Here is an 8,875-nt window from a genome sequence, read left to right on the forward strand (position 1 = left end):
GGCGTGCCAGGTGGATCCTGGTAGGGCGCATGTGGGGGTCTGACTGCCTCCCCGTTTCCAACTTCAGGAAAAAAAAATTAAAAAAAAAAAAAAAGTTACAAGTAACAAAGACAGATGCAAGAAACTATCAATTGTACAATTCCAATCATATGAAATTTCCAGAACACATAAAACTACAAGGAGCAGATTTGCCTGACCTATGGTGGCGGAGTGGATAGAGTGTTTGACGTGTTTGACCTGGGATACTGATGACACAGCTTTAAAACCCTGAGATTGCCAGCTTGAGAGCAGGCTCATTCAGCTTGAGCAAAGGGTCGCCAGCTTGAGTGCAGGATCTCTGATATAATCCCATCGTCACTGGTCTGAGCTCAAAGGTTGCTGGCTTGAGCCCAAGGTCACTGGCTTGAGCAAGGGGTCACTGGCTCCGCTTGAGCTCTCTGGTCAAGGCACATATGAGAAAGCAATCAACAAACACTGAAGAGACACAACTACAAGTTGATGATTCTCATCTCTCTCCTTGCTTGTTTGTCAGTTTTTCTCTCACAAGGGAAAAAAAAAAAAGAGATTAGTAGATACTAGACTTGCAGTTAATGTGGGAAATGTGGGCCTGGCCTGTGGTGGAGCAGTGGATAAAGCGTTGATCTGGAACGCTGAGGTTGTCAGAAACCTGGGGCTTGCCTGGTCAAGGAACATATAGGAGCTGATGATTCTTGCTCCTCACTCCTGCTCTCTCTCTCTCCCCCCCTCTAAAATGAATGAATATAAAACAGAACTAAGTAATGTCTTGAGACATTGGATACATTCTGAATCTGAAGAGTGGTGATGACTGAATCAAACTAAACACTTGCAATGGATGAGTTTTATGATCTGTAAATTACACCTCTAAAAAGTGTTTAAAAATTTTCAACCAGCCTGACCAGGCGGTGGCGCAGTGGATAGAGCGTCAGACTGGGATGAGGAAGACCCAGGTTCAAGACCCTGAGGTCACCAGCTTAAGCGCGGGCTCATCTGGTTTGAGCAAAAGCCCACCAGCTTGAACCCAAGGTCGCTGGGTCCAGGAAGGGGTTACTTGGTCTGCTGAAGGCCCGCAGTCAAGGCACATATGAGAAAGCAATCAATGAACAACTAAGGTGTCATAATGAAAAACTAATGATTGATGCTTCTCATCTCTCCATTCCTGTCTGTCCCTGTCTATCCCTCTCTCTGACTCACTCTCTGTCTCTGTAAAAAAAATAAAATTAAAAAAAAAAAACCCTTCCCTTAAAAAAAAAAAAAAATTCATATGGAATTTTAAAGAACTCAAAAGCCAAAACAATCTTTTTTTTTTTTTTTTTAACAGAGAGAGAGTTAGAGAGAGGGATAAATAGGGACAGACAGACAGGAACGGAGAGAGATGAGAAGCATCAATCATTAGTTTTTCATTGCGACACCTTAGTTCACTGATTGCTTTCTCATATGTGCCTTGACCAGGGGCAATAGCAAACCGAGTAACCCCTTGCTGGAGCCAATGTCCTTGGGTTCAAGCTGGTGGGCTTTTTGCTCAAGCTGGCGACCTGGGGTCTCGAACCTGGGTCCTCCGCATCCCAGTCCAATGCTCTATCCACTGCTCCATCGCCTGGTCAGGTTAGCCAAAATAATCTTGAAAAAGAACATAGTTGGAGGACTCACACCTCCCCATTTCAAAATCTATTACAAAGCCATATAATCAAGTGTGGTATTGGTGAAAGGACAGACATACAAAACAATGAACTGAGAACTCAGAAATAAACCCTCACATATATGGTCAAGTGATTTTCAATAGGGTGCCAAAACCATTAAATGGGGAAAAGATAGTCTTTTCAACAAATGATCCTAAGAAAACTGGATATCGACGTGCAAAAGAATGAAGTGCAAGCCTTACCTAACAGCATATACAAAAATTATCTCAAAATGGACCAAAGACCTAAAGTAAGAGAAAAAACTCTTAGAAGAAAACATAAGGGGAAGCTTCATGCATTGGATTTGGCAATGATCTCTTGAATGACCCAAAGACACAGGCAACAAGAGAGAACAGACAAATTGAACTTCATCAAAATTAAAACCTCTCCTGTATCAGAGAACACTATTAACAGCGTAAAAAGGCAACCCACAGGATGGGAGAAAGTATTTGCAAGTCATATATCTGATAAGGATTTAAAATCCAGAACATATAAAAAAATTCCTAGGCCTTGGCCGTCTAGGTCAGTGGATAGAGGGTCAGCCTGGCGTGCAGACATCTGGGTTTGATCCCCAGTCAGGGCACACATGAAAAGCAACCATCTGCTCTATTCCCCTCTCACAGTCAGGGGCTCAACTGGTTTGAGCATCAGCCCCAGATGCGGGTTGCTGGGTGGATCCTAGTCAGGGTGCATGCAGGAATCTGTCTGCGTCTTTATTTCCCCTCCTCTCACTTATAAAAAAAACCAAAAAAACTTCTAGCCCTGGACAGGTAACTCAGTTGGCTCAGTTGGTTAGTGTCATCCTGAAATACTGTACTAAGGTTACAGGTTCAATCCCCAGTCAGGGCACATATAGGAAGCAGCCACTGAATGCACTATTAAGTGCAACAACAAAGGAATGCTTCTCTCTCTCTCTCTTTCTCTCTCCCTCCCTCCCCACCCCTCTCTCTCACTCCCCCTATCTCTGTCTCTGTCTCTCTGGGGGGAAAAAACAATCAATAAAAAAATACTGTACACTAGAATCTATGTAAACATAATAAATAAAATTTAAAAATACTGGCCTGACCTGTGGTGGCACAGTGGATAAAGCGTCAACCTGGAACATTGAGGTTGCCGGTTCGAAACCCTGGGCTTGCCTGGTCAAGACACATATGGGAGTTGATGCTTCCTGCTCCTCCCCTTTCTCTCTCGCTCTCTATTCCTCTTTCCCTCTCTCTCTCCCTCCTCTCTGAAAAATTAATAAAGTCTTTAAAAAAAAAGTTTTTAAAAAAATTTAAAATACTGTAAAAAAGAGGTCCCCGGTTCATATCCGGGTGCCCCCTCTCCTAGCCACTACTTGCCTGACCTGTGGTGGCGCAGTGGATAAAGCGTCGACCTGGAAATGCTGAGGTCGCTGGTTCAAAACCCTGGGCTTGCCTGGTCAAGGCACATATGGGAGTTGATGCTTCCAGCTCCTCCCTCCTTCTCTCTCTCTGTCTCTCTCTCTCTCCTCTCTAAAAAAAAAAAAAAAAAAAAAAAAAGAATTTTAAAAAGTAATAAAGTTTGAATACATGCTATGACATGAATGAACCCCTAAAAACATTATGTTAAGTGAACTAAGTCAGAAAAAAGGACAATATTGAAACGACTCCACTTACATGGGGTTCCTAGAACAGGCAGATTCACAGACACAGAACAGACGTTACCAGGTGCTGGAGCAGGCAATGGGAATTATTTGCTTTAATGGTTAGTTTCTGTCTGGAGTGAAGCAAAGATTTAGAAATAGTGGTGATGATTATACCATACTGTGTGTGTAATTAATTAACACACGGAATGCTATACTTGAAAATGGTTTAAATGGCAAATTTTATTACAATATATGTAACAAATATATTTATCACTATTTTTTAAAACAAAATTAATAATATAGAAAAACATGACTTATACACCTTAAATGGGTGAATTGTATGGTATGAATTATATCTCAACAAAGCTGTTTTTTTTTTCTTTTTTTTGTATTTTTCTGAAGCTAGAAACGGGGAGAGACAGTCACAGACTCCCGCATACGCCCAACCAGGATCCACCCGGCACGCCCACCAGGGGCGAAGCTCTGTCCACCAGGGGGCGATGCTCTGTCCCTCCGGGGCATCGCCCTGCCGCGACCAGAGCCACTCTAGCGCCTGGGGCAGAGGCCAAGGAGCCATCCCCAGCGCCCAGGCCATCCCCGCTCCAATGGAGCCTTGGCTGCGGGAGAGGAAGAGAGAGACAGAGAGGAAGGGGGGGGGTGGAGAAGCAAATGGGCACCTCTCCTATGTGCCCTGGCCGGGAATCGAACCCGGGTCCCCCGCACGCCAGGCCGACGCTCCACCACTGAGCCAACCGGCCAGGGCCTCAACAAAGCTGTTTTTTAAAAAAAGGTAACAATAGGCCCTGGCCAGGTAATTCAGTTGGTTAGAGCATACCCACAAGCCAATGCTGCCAGTCCCATCCCTGGTCAGGGCACATACAAGAATCAACCAGTGGCCCTGGCTGGTTTGCTCAGTGGTAGAGCGTTGGCTTGGTGTGCGGGAGTCCCGGGTTCGATTCCCAGCCAGAGCACACAGGAGAAGCGCTCATCTGCTTCTCCACCCCTCCCCCTCTCCTTCCTCTCTGTCTCTCTCTTCCCCTCCCGCAGCCAAGGCTCCATTGGAGCAAAGTTTGCCCGGGTGCTGAGGACGGCTCTGTGGCCTCTGCCTCAGGCACTGGAATGGCTCTGATTGAGGCAGAGCAATGCCCCAAGATGGGCAGAGCATCGACCCCTGGTGAGCGTGCCGGGTGGATCCCGGTAGGGTGCATGCAGGAGTCTGTCTGACTGCCTCCCCATTTCCAACTTCGGGGGAAAAAAAAAAAAAAGAATCAACTAGTGAATGCATAAATCAACCAGTGGAACAACAAATAGACTTTTCTCTCTCTCCTGCTCTCAAATCAATTTTTTTTAAAAAGTTAACAGTAGTATCTAATATTTAGTGAACACTTTTTATACATAAGGCTCACATATATTATATAAACCTCAAAACAACCTCTGAGGTGGCTACATTTTTTTTTTTTTTTTTAGATTTTGTTTATTGATTTTACAGAGAGAGGAGAAAGAGGAATGGGGAGCAAGAAGTATTAACTAATAGTTGCTTCACTTTAGTTGTTCATTGCTTGTCCTATGTGCCTTGACCAAGCAAGCCCAGGGTTTCAAACCTGAGACCTCAGCATTCCAGGTCAATGCTCTAACCACTGCACCACCACAGGTCAAGAATAGGTGGCTACATTTCTTAACCTCATTTCACATGAGGAAACTGAAGTTAAATAATTCACCCAACGTCACAGAGTTAGTGGAGTCGTCAGGGATTCAAACCCTATCAAATTCTACAGCTCCTACAGTTATTGAGTCTGCTATACTGAGTCAGTATGACAGGAAGGTTTTTAAAGGCACTCAATAGATGCCCATTAACTAAGCGAATGAGATGAACAATGTATGGTGGGAGACCAGTAGGAAAATTAAGTCTAAGTATAGTACTGGGTGTATAATTAGAGTAATGTATTGAAGAAATGATTTATGATCTTTAAAATTTCCAAACTTTCAATAGTTTAAATCTTTTTTTTTTTTTTTTTTTTTTTGCATTTTTCTGAAGCTAGAAACAGGGAGAGACAGTCAGACAGACTCCCGCATGCGCCCGACCGGGATCCACCCGGCACGCCCACCAGGGGCGACGCTCTGTCCACCAGGGGGCGATGCTCTGCCCATCCTGGGCGTCGCCATGTTGCGACCCTCCTGGGTGTCGCCATGTTGCGACCAGAGCCACTCTAGCAGCGCCTGGGGCAGAGGCCACAGAGCCATCCCCAGCGCCCGGGCCATCTTTGCTCCAATGGAGCCCTGGGTGCGGGAGGGGAAGAGAGAGACAGAGAGGAAGGCGCGGCGGAGGGGTGGAGAAGCAAATGGGCGCTTCTCCTATGTGCCCTGGCCGGGAATCGAACCCGGGTCCTCCGCACGCTAGGCCGACGCTCTACCGCTGAGCCAACCGGCCAGGGCAATAGTTTAAATCTTAATAGAACTCTGAACTAAATTATTAACATCAGCACACACAATAAACACTGGCAGAAGAGTATAATCTTGCCCCCAAGTATTTGCAATAAATCAGTAGAGTTCATTTAGTAATCTTTCCCCCTTGACAGTTCTTCTCTGAAAGGCTCTAAGAACTTAGGATACTAAAGGCAACAAAAACCCAAGTCTAGTAACAGAATTCTGTAAAGAGGGTGCTATAGATGTTCAGGAAGAGACCTAGTACCTATCCTATAAGTTAGGTACCTAGTCGAGTGTTAATTCATAAGGTTCTGATTCAACTTTTGTGTTTCACCAAAAAGGTAACACACCATTAGTTACTGTATACAATGCCAGTCCTACTATATCACTCACCTGTTCTTTACACCGCTCCCTACAATCCTCACAAGTTTGCTGATGTTGACATTATTAAACCATTCACACTGGTGGCATTACTCAACAGGAAGTTGAAAACTAACAAACCTAGGGCACAATCCAGAGTTCAGAAAATGAACCAGGTGACCAGGCGCTTCAGAGTCTACTGAATTCCTTCACTTAGATCCAGTAACTCTGACCTTCACAAGCAAACCTGGAATATGCAAAAAATACAGTTACCCTCACAGTTAGTGCACCCTACAAAACAAGGCCCTTTCTATTTAAAAATGCACTGCCAGCCCTGACCGGATAGCTCAGTTAGTGGTTAGAGCATAATCCCCATATGCGAAGGTTGCAGGTTAGATCCCCAGTCAGGGTACTTGCAGGAACATATCTGTGTTTCTTTCTCTCTCCCTTTTTCTCTCTCTAAAACCAATAAATAAATTAAAAAATAAAAATAAAAACGCACTCCCAGAGTTGAACACAATAGCAAAACATCAATTCTCAAGTTAAAAGAAAAACTAATTTGCAACGCCGAAAAGAATCTCAAGAGTGAAGACAAGGAAAGACCCCGCTCCTCTCACATTCGCCCAACGGGCGCAGAACCCACCAGACCACTCCCCCGCCTCCACGTTCGACGGCCCAGGATGCCGGGACCTGAGCTCTCGCGCCCTGTAGTCCCGATGAGCCCACTCGTGTCTACCCAGATGTGAGAGCGAGGCTACGTGCTAGGCACAGAGGGGCTCCTTCTCGAGCGATGCCTCAGAACTGAATCAGATTCCTGCAAAAGCAGGAAAAAGGTAGAAACATAGGGCCCGCCTGCGGCTCCGCAGATCAGGAGCACCGAACCGCAACCACGCGCCAGCCCCCGACTCCGCAGCCGGCGGCCGGCAGCCCCGAGGCGGGACCGGTAATTCTACCGCCCTGCCGGGGCCCGCCCCTGACCCGCGACCGTTCCGGGGCGTTCCTCCCGTGGGCGGCGCCTCCCTCACCACACCAGCACTTGGCTCTCTTCTTCCTGAGCGAAGTCGCGGCCGCCCCGCGACACCAGAGCCACAGCTTCCAGGCCGCGCGGGCCCTCGACGTCCCGGGTAGCCTGGCAGGCCGGCTTCTTTCCCGCAGGCTCCAGAACGCCCTCCCTCAATCCCCGGACCCTTACCGAGGCAGCGCGGCCTCCGCGGCCCGCTCCTCCTGATCCTTAGCCGCGGCCACCGACCCAGCGTCGCGGAGACCGGAACTTCCTCCGCGCCGGCTCTCTGCCTCCACAAAGGCGCGGCGCCGCCGCCTTTAGCGCTCGGGCCGCCGGGATATGGAGTATAGCGGCAGGTTGCGCTGACTCCGCTCCCGCCGTGCCCTGCGCGTGGTTGGAAGGGGGGGGCGTTGCCCACGGGGGCGGGGCATGAGGGCACGCTTCTCGCCGGCGTCCAATGGGAGGGCTCGCTTTCCCGCCCCTACCGGATCTGCTGGAGGTTGCGGTTTGGTCTCTCGCCTGCGGCCAGTTGTCTTCTTCCTCACTCTGAGTTGAGCAACGCGTGTGTAGTGTTTTGGCGACTGGTCTGCAGGTTTGCCATCCGCCAGCAGCGCGTATACGACCCTGGCCTGCCTAGCTCGAGGCTGCCTAGTTGTCCGTTATTGTGAAGGAAATGGAAGGGAGCTTTATTTGGTTCCAGGGAAGGGGCTGTTGGCCTCCCAGTCCAGGTCAGCCCTTTTGCCCAAGACCGAGAAAAGGTGCGAGAGAAGTACTTGAATTAGAGAAGCGGTAGTCACAGCCCCATTTCCTTCTGATAGGTTGTCAGGATAGGTATCCCTAGCTCAAAAATATGAAACGCCCTGGCCGGTTGGCTCAGTGGTAGAGCGTCGGCCTGGCGTGCAGAAGTCCCAGGTTCGATTCCCGGCCAGGGCACACAGGAGAAGCGCCCATCTGCTTCTCCACCCCTCCCCCTCTCCTTCCTCTCTGTCTCTCTCTTCCTCTCCCACAGCCGAGGCTCCATTGGAGCAAAGATGGCCCGGGCGCTGGGGATGGCTTCTTGGCCTCTGCCCCAGGCGCTAGAGTGGCTCTGGTCGCAGCAGAGCGACGCCCCCTGGTGGGCGTGCCAGGTGGATCCCGGTCGGGCACATGCGGGAGTCTGTCTGTCTCTCCCCGTTTCCAGCTTCGGAAAAATACAAAAATATATATATATATAATTTATATATATATAAAACAAATATTTGGTATGTTAAAAGTTCATAGCTCTACCTCTGAAGGAAAATCCACCCTGCTTCCACAGGGCCTTGCTAGCTCTCACGCAATAAATCTGGCTAAGAGTGACTTGGCCTGACCCCTGGTGGCGCAGTGGATCAAGTATCGACCTGGGATGCTGATGTCCCAGATTTAGGTCACCCGGTTGTGTGCAGGCTCACCAGCTTAAATGCAGGGTCGCTGGCTTGAGCCCTCCAGTCAAGGCATGTCTAAGACACAATCAATGAACAAATACAGTGCAGCAACTGCATGTTGATGCTTCTCATCTCTCTCTCTCTCAATAAAGCTGATAAAATTTTTGCCCCAGTGGAGATGGGAGGTGGGGGCGGTTATTGGAGACAGACAAATTAACATATACAAATTCTGCTGAAATGAGTTTAGTTTCTCTAGTGAGGGAGACGGAAAGCTGTTGGAGGACTCTAAATAGAATATGACTTGCCTTCCATGTTCATAGGATCCCTCTGTCTGCAGTGGGGAGAATAGGTTGAAGGTGGGAAGGGCAGAAGCAGGGCATCC

General features: G+C 48.1%; 1 protein-coding gene across 11 annotated transcripts in view; it reads right to left on the reverse strand.

The window, feature by feature from the left end:
• Window positions 1-7,462, reverse strand: part of RBM6 (RNA binding motif protein 6) — a 104,158-nt gene extending 96,696 nt beyond the window's left edge. For 2 of the 11 annotated variants that reach the window (XM_066245343.1, XM_066245333.1), the window contains exons 1-4: window positions 7,280-7,462; window positions 6,121-6,334; window positions 3,335-3,434; window positions 3,043-3,190 (exon numbers count right to left, since the gene is read on the reverse strand). The gene's annotated coding sequence lies outside the window, so the exon portion shown is untranslated. Of the gene's footprint in view, window positions 1-3,042; window positions 3,191-3,334; window positions 3,435-6,120; window positions 6,335-6,730; window positions 6,992-7,279 lie in introns of those variants that run through there. The other 9 variants (XM_066245332.1, XM_066245342.1, XM_066245337.1 and 6 more) reach the window with 8 other exon arrangements.
• Between the last annotated feature and the right edge of the window lie 1,413 nt (window positions 7,463-8,875).

Source organism: Saccopteryx bilineata, chromosome 10 (genome assembly GCF_036850765.1).
Source record: "Saccopteryx bilineata isolate mSacBil1 chromosome 10, mSacBil1_pri_phased_curated, whole genome shotgun sequence".
NCBI lineage: Eukaryota > Metazoa > Chordata > Mammalia > Chiroptera > Emballonuridae > Saccopteryx > Saccopteryx bilineata.